Source organism: Maylandia zebra, linkage group LG3 (genome assembly GCF_041146795.1).
Source record: "Maylandia zebra isolate NMK-2024a linkage group LG3, Mzebra_GT3a, whole genome shotgun sequence".
In the NCBI taxonomy this organism is placed as follows: domain Eukaryota; kingdom Metazoa; phylum Chordata; class Actinopteri; order Cichliformes; family Cichlidae; genus Maylandia; species Maylandia zebra.
The window spans coordinates 25974740-25987694 of NC_135169.1; the positions used below are offsets into that span (position 1 = coordinate 25974740).

Genomic DNA, 12955 nt, shown 5'->3' on the forward strand with positions numbered 1-12955 from the left:
TGTGTTGCACTCACCATGACTGCAGAGTTACAAAAGTGTCCTTGATTTCACTACAGTGGTGTGCAAAGCACCTCACTCCCATATGGTCTAGAGGTTAGGATTCCTGGTTTTCACCCAGGCGGCCCGGGTTCGACTCCCGGTATGGGAACATGTCTTTAATGTTTCCCTAAGCCAAGGTGTACCGTGTGTTATTCCTCTACTGGGATAAATGGGGATGGTTATTGGCAGGTACCTGTTGCCTTTTGACAATGTGCTAGTGAACAAAGCAATCACAAGGAGCTTCTTAGTGCAGCACTGCATACCCATTTGCAACCTCCAGTCAATACTCTCCAAGCAGGAGCAGAATACAGACTTTTCCCTCTTCCCCTTAGGATTGCCATGAAGGAAACAGGAAAACCAGCCAAAACCTGGCTAAGCGCATGTCACGACACAAAACAGCTAGCTGGTCAGGCCAGTTCTCAGCAGTCTGTTTAGACCTACAGTTCAGTGGCCGCTCTTCTACTGATGAGGATGTACACATTCTGGGCGGGGAGGTAGGATAGTGTGAGCGGGGAGTCAAGGAGGCCATTTATGTGAAAAGCAAATGGCCATCTTTGAACGGAGGGAGCAGGACTAAGGGTACATGTTTCACCATCTTTCAGTGCTGTGATTGCAGCCATTCCCCAACTCTCTGTGAATGGTAATCCTGTCCATTGATCAATGGTTGTGGCAATTTGCATGTGAATGATGATGAAAGTGAGCCAACAGCCCATTGTTAATCAGTGCAAACAAACTGATCACCATTGTTAATCAGTTTTGGGTATTATGCAAAGGTACTGTTTATGAAGTTGAAGAAACTCGTTCCAGTTTGTGTTACACCTTTGCAAGCTTTGCTGTTTCCCTGCTGTAACTACATGCCACTCAAGTGTGCTTCAAGTCCACCGCATTGTAAGGTGTTAGGTTGTGAGGTCTAAGGACCTGGGTTAAGGCTTTGGGCTCTTCACACGTGTGGGTTGAAATCTCATTGCTGCAATAGGATCTTACCCAGGGCAGGCAGATGCCATCCTGTCCAAAAACACTCAGTGAAGTAGGAGACCATTTCTTTCCTACAACATTAAGAGCATTGCTGAATGTTCTGGGCTTCTAGTTTGTGCTGCACCTTTTCAAGTTTTACCGTCTAGTACTTGGCTAGGAGGCTGCTAGTTGTAGTGGTAGCATGACCGAGCGGTCTAAGGTGCTGGATTAAGGCTCCAGTCTCTTCGGGGGCGTGGGTTCGAATCCCACTGCTGCCACGCAGATGTAGCTGCAAAGTTCCCTTGGTGTTGGGTTTCATGTCTTGCCAATAAATGGAAAGTCCTACATGGCATGGAGATTAAATTCTGTTGCCACACGTATGCCAAGTCCAACTTGCAGGAATCAGCTCAAGAGTAAATCTTTTGATGGAGGGCTTTGAAGTCTTAACAACTTGCAGAATTTTCCCACCAGTTTTCAAGTTAATTTGTTGGTTTTCACTCATGGTGTCATCCCTGACTAGTTACTGCTTTTAACCAGAACCTGCAGCCAGTGGGGGAGTGGTTAAGGTGGTGCTGTGTTGCACTCACCATGACTGCAGAGTTACAAAAGTGTCCTTGATTTCACTACAGTGGTGTGCAAAGCACCTCACTCCCATATGGTCTAGAGGTTAGGATTCCTGGTTTTCACCCAGGCGCCCCGGGTTCGACTCCCGGTATGGGAACATGTCTTTAATGTTTCCCTAAGCCAAGGTGTACCGTGTGTTATTCCTCTACTGGGATAAATGGGGATGGTTATTGGCAGGTACCTGTTGCCTTTTGACAATGTGCTAGTGAACAAAGCAATCACAAGGAGCTTCTTAGTGCAGCACTGCATACCCATTTGCAACCTCCAGTCAATACTCTCCAAGCAGGAGCAGAATACAGACTTTTCCCTCTTCCCCTTAGGATTGCCATGAAGGAAACAGGAAAACCAGCCAAAACCTGGCTAAGCGCATGTCACGACACAAAACAGCTAGCTGGTCAGGCCAGTTCTCAGCAGTCTGTTTAGACCTACAGTTCAGTGGCCGCTCTTCTACTGATGAGGATGTACACATTCTGGGCGGGGAGGTAGGATAGTGTGAGCGGGGAGTCAAGGAGGCCATTTATGTGAAAAGCAAATGGCCATCTTTGAACGGAGGGAGCAGGACTAAGGGTACATGTTTCACCATCTTTCAGTGCTGTGATTGCAGCCATTCCCCAACTCTCTGTGAATGGTAATCCTGTCCATTGATCAATGGTTGTGGCAATTTGCATGTGAATGATGATGAAAGTGAGCCAACAGCCCATTGTTAATCAGTGCAAACAAACTGATCACCATTGTTAATCAGTTTTGGGTATTATGCAAAGGTACTGTTTATGAAGTTGAAGAAACTCGTTCCAGTTTGTGTTACACCTTTGCAAGCTTTGCTGTTTCCCTGCTGTAACTACATGCCACTCAAGTGTGCTTCAAGTCCACCGCATTGTAAGGTGTTAGGTTGTGAGGTCTAAGGACCTGGGTTAAGGCTTTGGGCTCTTCACACGTGTGGGTTGAAATCTCATTGCTGCAATAGGATCTTACCCAGGGCAGGCAGATGCCATCCTGTCCAAAAACACTCAGTGAAGTAGGAGACCATTTCTTTCCTACAACATTAAGAGCATTGCTGAATGTTCTGGGCTTCTAGTTTGTGCTGCACCTTTTCAAGTTTTACCGTCTAGTACTTGGCTAGGAGGCTGCTAGTTGTAGTGGTAGCATGACCGAGCGGTCTAAGGTGCTGGATTAAGGCTCCAGTCTCTTCGGGGGCGTGGGTTCGAATCCCACTGCTGCCACGCAGATGTAGCTGCAAAGTTCCCTTGGTGTTGGGTTTCATGTCTTGCCAATAAATGGAAAGTCCTACATGGCATGGAGATTAAATTCTGTTGCCACACGTATGCCAAGTCCAACTTGCAGGAATCAGCTCAAGAGTAAATCTTTTGATGGAGGGCTTTGAAGTCTTAACAACTTGCAGAATTTTCCCACCAGTTTTCAAGTTAATTTGTTGGTTTTCACTCATGGTGTCATCCCTGACTAGTTACTGCTTTTAACCAGAACCTGCAGCCAGTGGGGGAGTGGTTAAGGTGGTGCTGTGTTGCACTCACCATGACTGCAGAGTTACAAAAGTGTCCTTGATTTCACTACAGTGGTGTGCAAAGCACCTCACTCCCATATGGTCTAGCGGTTAGGATTCCTGGTTTTCACCCAGGCGGCCCGGGTTCGACTCCCGGTATGGGAACATGTCTTTAATGTTTCCCTAAGCCAAGGTGTACCGTGTGTTATTCCTCTACTGGGATAAATGGGGATGGTTATTGGCAGGTACCTGTTGCCTTTTGACAATGTGCTAGTGAACAAAGCAATCACAAGGAGCTTCTTAGTGCAGCACTGCATACCCATTTGCAACCTCCAGTCAATACTCTCCAAGCAGGAGCAGAATACAGACTTTTCCCTCTTCCCCTTAGGATTGCCATGAAGGAAACAGGAAAACCAGCCAAAACCTGGCTAAGCGCATGTCACGACACAAAACAGCTAGCTGGTCAGGCCAGTTCTCAGCAGTCTGTTTAGACCTACAGTTCAGTGGCCGCTCTTCTACTGATGAGGATGTACACATTCTGGGCGGGGAGGTAGGATAGTGTGAGCGGGGAGTCAAGGAGGCCATTTATGTGAAAAGCAAATGGCCATCTTTGAACGGAGGGAGCAGGACTAAGGGTACATGTTTCACCATCTTTCAGTGCTGTGATTGCAGCCATTCCCCAACTCTCTGTGAATGGTAATCCTGTCCATTGATCAATGGTTGTGGCAATTTGCATGTGAATGATGATGAAAGTGAGCCAACAGCCCATTGTTAATCAGTGCAAACAAACTGATCACCATTGTTAATCAGTTTTGGGTATTATGCAAAGGTACTGTTTATGAAGTTGAAGAAACTCGTTCCAGTTTGTGTTACACCTTTGCAAGCTTTGCTGTTTCCCTGCTGTAACTACATGCCACTCAAGTGTGCTTCAAGTCCACCGCATTGTAAGGTGTTAGGTTGTGAGGTCTAAGGACCTGGGTTAAGGCTTTGGGCTCTTCACACGTGTGGGTTGAAATCTCATTGCTGCAATAGGATCTTACCCAGGGCAGGCAGATGCCATCCTGTCCAAAAACACTCAGTGAAGTAGGAGACCATTTCTTTCCTACAACATTAAGAGCATTGCTGAATGTTCTGGGCTTCTAGTTTGTGCTGCACCTTTTCAAGTTTTACCGTCTAGTACTTGGCTAGGAGGCTGCTAGTTGTAGTGGTAGCATGACCGAGCGGTCTAAGGTGCTGGATTAAGGCTCCAGTCTCTTCGGGGGCGTGGGTTCGAATCCCACTGCTGCCACGCAGATGTAGCTGCAAAGTTCCCTTGGTGTTGGGTTTCATGTCTTGCCAATAAATGGAAAGTCCTACATGGCATGGAGATTAAATTCTGTTGCCACACGTATGCCAAGTCCAACTTGCAGGAATCAGCTCAAGAGTAAATCTTTTGATGGAGGGCTTTGAAGTCTTAACAACTTGCAGAATTTTCCCACCAGTTTTCAAGTTAATTTGTTGGTTTTCACTCATGGTGTCATCCCTGACTAGTTACTGCTTTTAACCAGAACCTGCAGCCAGTGGGGGAGTGGTTAAGGTGGTGCTGTGTTGCACTCACCATGACTGCAGAGTTACAAAAGTGTCCTTGATTTCACTACAGTGGTGTGCAAAGCACCTCACTCCCATATGGTCTAGAGGTTAGGATTCCTGGTTTTCACCCAGGCGGCCCGGGTTCGACTCCCGGTATGGGAACATGTCTTTAATGTTTCCCTAAGCCAAGGTGTACCGTGTGTTATTCCTCTACTGGGATAAATGGGGATGGTTATTGGCAGGTACCTGTTGCCTTTTGACAATGTGCTAGTGAACAAAGCAATCACAAGGAGCTTCTTAGTGCAGCACTGCATACCCATTTGCAACCTCCAGTCAATACTCTCCAAGCAGGAGCAGAATACAGACTTTTCCCTCTTCCCCTTAGGATTGCCATGAAGGAAACAGGAAAACCAGCCAAAACCTGGCTAAGCGCATGTCACGACACAAAACAGCTAGCTGGTCAGGCCAGTTCTCAGCAGTCTGTTTAGACCTACAGTTCAGTAGCCGCTCTTCTACTGATGAGGATGTACACATTCTGGGCGGGGAGGTAGGATAGTGTGAGCGGGGAGTCAAGGAGGCCATTTATGTGAAAAGCAAATGGCCATCTTTGAACGGAGGGAGCAGGACTAAGGGTACATGTTTCACCATCTTTCAGTGCTGTGATTGCAGCCATTCCCCAACTCTCTGTGAATGGTAATCCTGTCCATTGATCAATGGTTGTGTCAATTTGCATGTGAATGATGATGAAAGTGAGCCAACAGCCCATTGTTAATCAGTGCAAACAAACTGATCACCATTGTTAATCAGTTTTGGGTATTATGCAAAGGTACTGTTTATGAAGTTGAAGAAACTCGTTCCAGTTTGTGTTACACCTTTGCAAGCTTTGCTGTTTCCCTGCTGTAACTACATGCCACTCAAGTGTGCTTCAAGTCCACCGCATTGTAAGGTGTTAGGTTGTGAGGTCTAAGGACCTGGGTTAAGGCTTTGGGCTCTTCACACGTGTGGGTTGAAATCTCATTGCTGCAACAGGATTTTACCCAGGGCAGGCAGATGCCATCCTGTCCAAAAACACTCAGTGAAGTAGGAGACCATTTCTTTCCTACAACATTAAGAGCATTGCTGAATGTTCTGGGCTTCTAGTTTGTGCTGCACCTTTTCAAGTTTTACCGTCTAGTACTTGGCTAGGAGGCTGCTAGCTGTAGTGGTAGCATGACCGAGCGGTCTAAGGTGCTGGATTAAGGCTCCAGTCTCTTCGGGGGCGTAGGTTCGAATCCCACTGCTGCCACGCAGATGTAGCTGCAAAGTTCCCTTGGTGTTGGGTTTCATGTCTTGCCAATAAATGGAAAGTCCTACATGGCATGGAGATTAAATTCTGTTGCCACACGTATGCCAAGTCCAACTTGCAGGAATCAGCTCAAGAGTAAATCTTTTGATGGAGGGCTTTGAAGTCTTAACAACTTGCAGAATTTTCCCACCAGTTTTCAAGTTAATTTGTTGGTTTTCACTCATGGTGTCATCCCTGACTAGTTACTGCTTTTAACCAGAACCTGCAGCCAGTGGGGGAGTGGTTAAGGTGGTGCTGTGTTGCACTCACCATGACTGCAGAGTTACAAAAGTGTCCTTGATTTCACTACAGTGGTGTGCAAAGCACCTCACTCCCATATGGTCTAGAGGTTAGGATTCCTGGTTTTCACCCAGGCGCCCCGGGTTCGACTCCCGGTATGGGAACATGTCTTTAATGTTTCCCTAAGCCAAGGTGTACCGTGTGTTATTCCTCTACTGGGATAAATGGGGATGGTTATTGGCAGGTACCTGTTGCCTTTTGACAATGTGCTAGTGAACAAAGCAATCACAAGGAGCTTCTTAGTGCAGCACTGCATACCCATTTGCAACCTCCAGTCAATACTCTCCAAGCAGGAGCAGAATACAGACTTTTCCCTCTTCCCCTTAGGATTGCCATGAAGGAAACAGGAAAACCAGCCAAAACCTGGCTAAGCGCATGTCACGACACAAAACAGCTAGCTGGTCAGGCCAGTTCTCAGCAGTCTGTTTAGACCTACAGTTCAGTAGCCGCTCTTCTACTGATGAGGATGTACACATTCTGGGCGGGGAGGTAGGATAGTGTGAGCGGGGAGTCAAGGAGGCCATTTATGTGAAAAGCAAATGGCCATCTTTGAACGGAGGGAGCAGGACTAAGGGTACATGTTTCACCATCTTTCAGTGCTGTGATTGCAGCCATTCCCCAACTCTCTGTGAATGGTAATCCTGTCCATTGATCAATGGTTGTGGCAATTTGCATGTGAATGATGATGAAAGTGAGCCAACAGCCCATTGTTAATCAGTGCAAACAAACTGATCACCATTGTTAATCAGTTTTGGGTATTATGCAAAGGTACTGTTTATGAAGTTGAAGAAACTCGTTCCAGTTTGTGTTACACCTTTGCAAGCTTTGCTGTTTCCCTGCTGTAACTACATGCCACTCAAGTGTGCTTCAAGTCCACCGCATTGTAAGGTGTTAGGTTGTGAGGTCTAAGGACCTGGGTTAAGGCTTTGGGCTCTTCACACGTGTGGGTTGAAATCTCATTGCTGCAATAGGATCTTACCCAGGGCAGGCAGATGCCATCCTGTCCAAAAACACTCAGTGAAGTAGGAGACCATTTCTTTCCTACAACATTAAGAGCATTGCTGAATGTTCTGGGCTTTTAGTTTGTGCTGCACCTTTTCAAGTTTTACCGTCTAGTACTTGGCTAGGAGGCTGCTAGTTGTAGTGGTAGCATGACCGAGCGGTCTAAGGTGCTGGATTAAGGCTCCAGTCTCTTCGGGGGCGTGGGTTCGAATCCCACTGCTGCCACGCAGATGTAGCTGCAAAGTTCCCTTGGTGTTGGGTTTCATGTCTTGCCAATAAATGGAAAGTCCTACATGGCATGGAGATTAAATTCTGTTGCCACACGTATGCCAAGTCCAACTTGCAGGAATCAGCTCAAGAGTAAATCTTTTGATGGAGGGCTTTGAAGTCTTAACAACTTGCAGAATTTTCCCACCAGTTTTCAAGTTAATTTGTTGGTTTTCACTCATGGTGTCATCCCTGACTAGTTACTGCTTTTAACCAGAACCTGCAGCCAGTGGGGGAGTGGTTAAGGTGGTGCTGTGTTGCACTCACCATGACTGCAGAGTTACAAAAGTGTCCTTGATTTCACTACAGTGGTGTGCAAAGCACCTCACTCCCATATGGTCTAGCGGTTAGGATTCCTGGTTTTCACCCAGGCGGCCCGGGTTCGACTCCCGGTATGGGAACATGTCTTTAATGTTTCCCTAAGCCAAGGTGTACCGTGTGTTATTCCTCTACTGGGATAAATGGGGATGGTTATTGGCAGGTACCTGTTGCCTTTTGACAATGTGCTAGTGAACAAAGCAATCACAAGGAGCTTCTTAGTGCAGCACTGCATACCCATTTGCAACCTCCAGTCAATACTCTCCAAGCAGGAGCAGAATACAGACTTTTCCCTCTTCCCCTTAGGATTGCCATGAAGGAAACAGGAAAACCAGCCAAAACCTGGCTAAGCGCATGTCACGACACAAAACAGCTAGCTGGTCAGGCCAGTTCTCAGCAGTCTGTTTAGACCTACAGTTCAGTGGCCGCTCTTCTACTGATGAGGATGTACACATTCTGGGCGGGGAGGTAGGATAGTGTGAGCGGGGAGTCAAGGAGGCCATTTATGTGAAAAGCAAATGGCCATCTTTGAACGGAGGGAGCAGGACTAAGGGTACATGTTTCACCATCTTTCAGTGCTGTGATTGCAGCCATTCCCCAACTCTCTGTGAATGGTAATCCTGTCCATTGATCAATGGTTGTGGCAATTTGCATGTGAATGATGATGAAAGTGAGCCAACAGCCCATTGTTAATCAGTGCAAACAAACTGATCACCATTGTTAATCAGTTTTGGGTATTATGCAAAGGTACTGTTTATGAAGTTGAAGAAACTCGCTCCAGTTTGTGTTACACCTTTGCAAGCTTTGCTGTTTCCCTGCTGTAACTACATGCCACTCAAGTGTGCTTCAAGTCCACCGCATTGTAAGGTGTTAGGTTGTGAGGTCTAAGGACCTGGGTTAAGGCTTTGGGCTCTTCACACGTGTGGGTTGAAATCTCATTGCTGCAATAGGATCTTACCCAGGGCAGGCAGATGCCATCCTGTCCAAAAACACTCAGTGAAGTAGGAGACCATTTCTTTCCTACAACATTAAGAGCATTGCTGAATGTTCTGGGCTTCTAGTTTGTGCTGCACCTTTTCAAGTTTTACCGTCTAGTACTTGGCTAGGAGGCTGCTAGTTGTAGTGGTAGCATGACCGAGCGGTCTAAGGTGCTGGATTAAGGCTCCAGTCTCTTCGGGGGCGTGGGTTCGAATCCCACTGCTGCCACGCAGATGTAGCTGCAAAGTTCCCTTGGTGTTGGGTTTCATGTCTTGCCAATAAATGGAAAGTCCTACATGGCATGGAGATTAAATTCTGTTGCCACACGTATGCCAAGTCCAACTTGCAGGAATCAGCTCAAGAGTAAATCTTTTGATGGAGGGCTTTGAAGTCTTAACAACTTGCAGAATTTTCCCACCAGTTTTCAAGTTAATTTGTTGGTTTTCACTCATGGTGTCATCCCTGACTAGTTACTGCTTTTAACCAGAACCTGCAGCCAGTGGGGGAGTGGTTAAGGTGGTGCTGTGTTGCACTCACCATGACTGCAGAGTTACAAAAGTGTCCTTGATTTCACTACAGTGGTGTGCAAAGCACCTCACTCCCATATGGTCTAGCGGTTAGGATTCCTGGTTTTCACTCAGGCGGCCCGGGTTCAACTCCCGGTATGGGAACATGTCTTTAATGTTTCCCTAAGCCAAGGTGTACCGTGTGTTATTCCTATACTGGGATAAATGGGGATGGTTATTGGCAGGAACCTGTTGACTTTTGACAATGTGCTAGTGAACAAAGCAATCACAAGGAGCTTCTTAGTGCAGCACTGCATACCCATTTGCAACCTCCAGTCAATACTCTCCAAGCAGGAGCAGAATACAGACTTTTCCCTCTTCCCCTTAGGATTGCCATGAAGGAAACAGGAAAACCAGCCAAAACCTGGCTAAGCGCATGTCACGACACAAAACAGCTAGCTGGTCAGGCCAGTTCTCAGCAGTCTGTTTAGACCTACAGTTCAGTGGCCGCTCTTCTACTGATGAGGATGTACACATTCTGGGCGGGGAGGTAGGATAGTGTGAGCGGGGAGTCAAGGAGGCCATTTATGTGAAAAGCAAATGGCCATCTTTGAACGGAGGGAGCAGGACTAAGGGTACATGTTTCACCATCTTTCAGTGCTGTGATTGCAGCCATTCCCCAACTCTCTGTGAATGGTAATCCTGTCCATTGATCAATGGTTGTGGCAATTTGCATGTGAATGATGATGAAAGTGAGCCAACAGCCCATTGTTAATCAGTGCAAACAAACTGATCACCATTGTTAATCAGTTTTGGGTATTATGCAAAGGTACTGTTTATGAAGTTGAAGAAACTCGTTCCAGTTTGTGTTACACCTTTGCAAGCTTTGCTGTTTCCCTGCTGTAACTACATGCCACTCAAGTGTGCTTCAAGTCCACCGCATTGTAAGGTGTTAGGTTGTGAGGTCTAAGGACCTGGGTTAAGGCTTTGGGCTCTTCACACGTGTGGGTTGAAATCTCATTGCTGCAATAGGATCTTACCCAGGGCAGGCAGATGCCATCCTGTCCAAAAACACTCAGTGAAGTAGGAGACCATTTCTTTCCTACAACATTAAGAGCATTGCTGAATGTTCTGGGCTTCTAGTTTGTGCTGCACCTTTTCAAGTTTTACCGTCTAGTACTTGGCTAGGAGGCTGCTAGTTGTAGTGGTAGCATGACCGAGCGGTCTAAGGTGCTGGATTAAGGCTCCAGTCTCTTCGGGGGCGTGGGTTCGAATCCCACTGCTGCCACGCAGATGTAGCTGCAAAGTTCCCTTGGTGTTGGGTTTCATGTCTTGCCAATAAATGGAAAGTCCTACATGGCATGGAGATTAAATTCTGTTGCCACACGTATGCCAAGTCCAACTTGCAGGAATCAGCTCAAGAGTAAATCTTTTGATGGAGGGCTTTGAAGTCTTAACAACTTGCAGAATTTTCCCACCAGTTTTCAAGTTAATTTGTTGGTTTTCACTCATGGTGTCATCCCTGACTAGTTACTGCTTTTAACCAGAACCTGCAGCCAGTGGGGGAGTGGTTAAGGTGGTGCTGTGTTGCACTCACCATGACTGCAGAGTTACAAAAGTGTCCTTGATTTCACTACAGTGGTGTGCAAAGCACCTCACTCCCATATGGTCTAGCGGTTAGGATTCCTGGTTTTCACCCAGGCGGCCCGGGTTCGACTCCCGGTATGGGAACATGTCTTTAATGTTTCCCTAAGCCAAGGTGTACCGTGTGTTATTCCTCTACTGGGATAAATGGGGATGGTTATTGGCAGGTACCTGTTGCCTTTTGACAATGTGCTAGTGAACAAAGCAATCACAAGGAGCTTCTTAGTGCAGCACTGCATACCCATTTGCAACCTCCAGTCAATACTCTCCAAGCAGGAGCAGAATACAGACTTTTCCCTCTTCCCCTTAGGATTGCCATGAAGGAAACAGGAAAACCAGCCAAAACCTGGCTAAGCGCATGTCACGACACAAAACAGCTAGCTGGTCAGGCCAGTTCTCAGCAGTCTGTTTAGACCTACAGTTCAGTGGCCGCTCTTCTACTGATGAGGATGTACACATTCTGGGCGGGGAGGTAGGATAGTGTGAGCGGGGAGTCAAGGAGGCCATTTATGTGAAAAGCAAATGGCCATCTTTGAACGGAGGGAGCAGGACTAAGGGTACATGTTTCACCATCTTTCAGTGCTGTGATTGCAGCCATTCCCCAACTCTCTGTGAATGGTAATCCTGTCCATTGATCAATGGTTGTGGCAATTTGCATGTGAATGATGATGAAAGTGAGCCAACAGCCCATTGTTAATCAGTGCAAACAAACTGATCACCATTGTTAATCAGTTTTGGGTATTATGCAAAGGTACTGTTTATGAAGTTGAAGAAACTCGTTCCAGTTTGTGTTACACCTTTGCAAGCTTTGCTGTTTCCCTGCTGTAACTACATGCCACTCAAGTGTGCTTCAAGTCCACCGCATTGTAAGGTGTTAGGTTGTGAGGTCTAAGGACCTGGGTTAAGGCTTTGGGCTCTTCACACGTGTGGGTTGAAATCTCATTGCTGCAACAGGATTTTACCCAGGGCAGGCAGATGCCATCCTGTCCAAAAACACTCAGTGAAGTAGGAGACCATTTCTTTCCTACAACATTAAGAGCATTGCTGAATGTTCTGGGCTTCTAGTTTGTGCTGCACCTTTTCAAGTTTTACCGTCTAGTACTTGGCTAGGAGGCTGCTAGTTGTAGTGGTAGCATGACCGAGCGGTCTAAGGTGCTGGATTAAGGCTCCAGTCTCTTCGGGGGCGTGGGTTCGAATCCCACTGCTGTCACGCAGATGTAGCTGCAAAGTTCCCTTGGTGTTGGGTTTCATGTCTTGCCAATAAATGGAAAGTCCTACATGGCATGGAGATTAAATTCTGTTGCCACACGTATGCCAAGTCCAACTTGCAGGAATCAGCTCAAGAGTAAATCTTTTGATGGAGGGCTTTGAAGTCTTAACAACTTGCAGAATTTTCCCACCAGTTTTCAAGTTAATTTGTTGGTTTTCACTCATGGTGTCATCCCTGACTAGTTACTGCTTTTAACCAGAACCTGCAGCCAGTGGGGGAGTGGTTAAGGTGGTGCTGTGTTGCACTCACCATGACTGCAGAGTTACAAAAGTGTCCTTGATTTCACTACAGTGGTGTGCAAAGCACCTCACTCCCATATGGTCTAGCGGTTAGGATTCCTGGTTTTCACTCAGGCGGCCCGGGTTCAACTCCCGGTATGGGAACATGTCTTTAATGTTTCCCTAAGCCAAGGTGTACCGTGTGTTATTCCTCTACTGGGATAAATGGGGATGGTTATTGGCAGGAACCTGTTGACTTTTGACAATGTGCTAGTGAACAAAGCAATCACAAGGAGCTTCTTAGTGCAGCACTGCATACCCATTTGCAACCTCCAGTCAATACTCTCCAAGCAGGAGCAGAATACAGACTTTTCCCTCTTCCCCTTAGGATTGCCATGAAGGAAACAGGAAAACCAGCCAAAACCTGGCTAAGCGCATGTCACG

General features: G+C 46.7%; 1 protein-coding gene and 17 non-coding genes across 18 annotated transcripts in view; all 18 read left to right on the plus strand.

The window, feature by feature from the left end:
• Positions 1–12955, plus strand: part of nhsl2 (NHS-like 2) — a 231083-nt gene that overhangs the window by 31810 nt on the left and 186318 nt on the right. The window lies entirely within an intron of this gene.
• Positions 77–148, plus strand: trnae-uuc (transfer RNA glutamic acid (anticodon UUC)). Its single transcript has one exon. It is a non-coding gene; the product is annotated as a tRNA-Glu (tRNA).
• trnal-aag (transfer RNA leucine (anticodon AAG)) lies at positions 1190–1271 on the plus strand. The gene has a single exon. It is a non-coding gene; the product is annotated as a tRNA-Leu (tRNA).
• On the plus strand, positions 1643–1714 carry trnae-uuc (transfer RNA glutamic acid (anticodon UUC)). The gene has a single exon. It is a non-coding gene; the product is annotated as a tRNA-Glu (tRNA).
• trnal-aag (transfer RNA leucine (anticodon AAG)) lies at positions 2756–2837 on the plus strand. Its single transcript has one exon. It is a non-coding gene; the product is annotated as a tRNA-Leu (tRNA).
• trnae-uuc (transfer RNA glutamic acid (anticodon UUC)) lies at positions 3209–3280 on the plus strand. Its single transcript has one exon. It is a non-coding gene; the product is annotated as a tRNA-Glu (tRNA).
• Positions 4322–4403, plus strand: trnal-aag (transfer RNA leucine (anticodon AAG)). Its single transcript has one exon. It is a non-coding gene; the product is annotated as a tRNA-Leu (tRNA).
• On the plus strand, positions 4775–4846 carry trnae-uuc (transfer RNA glutamic acid (anticodon UUC)). Its single transcript has one exon. It is a non-coding gene; the product is annotated as a tRNA-Glu (tRNA).
• Positions 5888–5969, plus strand: trnal-aag (transfer RNA leucine (anticodon AAG)). The gene has a single exon. It is a non-coding gene; the product is annotated as a tRNA-Leu (tRNA).
• On the plus strand, positions 6341–6412 carry trnae-uuc (transfer RNA glutamic acid (anticodon UUC)). The gene has a single exon. It is a non-coding gene; the product is annotated as a tRNA-Glu (tRNA).
• On the plus strand, positions 7454–7535 carry trnal-aag (transfer RNA leucine (anticodon AAG)). Its single transcript has one exon. It is a non-coding gene; the product is annotated as a tRNA-Leu (tRNA).
• Positions 7907–7978, plus strand: trnae-uuc (transfer RNA glutamic acid (anticodon UUC)). Its single transcript has one exon. It is a non-coding gene; the product is annotated as a tRNA-Glu (tRNA).
• Positions 9020–9101, plus strand: trnal-aag (transfer RNA leucine (anticodon AAG)). The gene has a single exon. It is a non-coding gene; the product is annotated as a tRNA-Leu (tRNA).
• On the plus strand, positions 9473–9544 carry trnae-uuc (transfer RNA glutamic acid (anticodon UUC)). The gene has a single exon. It is a non-coding gene; the product is annotated as a tRNA-Glu (tRNA).
• On the plus strand, positions 10586–10667 carry trnal-aag (transfer RNA leucine (anticodon AAG)). The gene has a single exon. It is a non-coding gene; the product is annotated as a tRNA-Leu (tRNA).
• On the plus strand, positions 11039–11110 carry trnae-uuc (transfer RNA glutamic acid (anticodon UUC)). The gene has a single exon. It is a non-coding gene; the product is annotated as a tRNA-Glu (tRNA).
• trnal-aag (transfer RNA leucine (anticodon AAG)) lies at positions 12152–12233 on the plus strand. Its single transcript has one exon. It is a non-coding gene; the product is annotated as a tRNA-Leu (tRNA).
• Positions 12605–12676, plus strand: trnae-uuc (transfer RNA glutamic acid (anticodon UUC)). Its single transcript has one exon. It is a non-coding gene; the product is annotated as a tRNA-Glu (tRNA).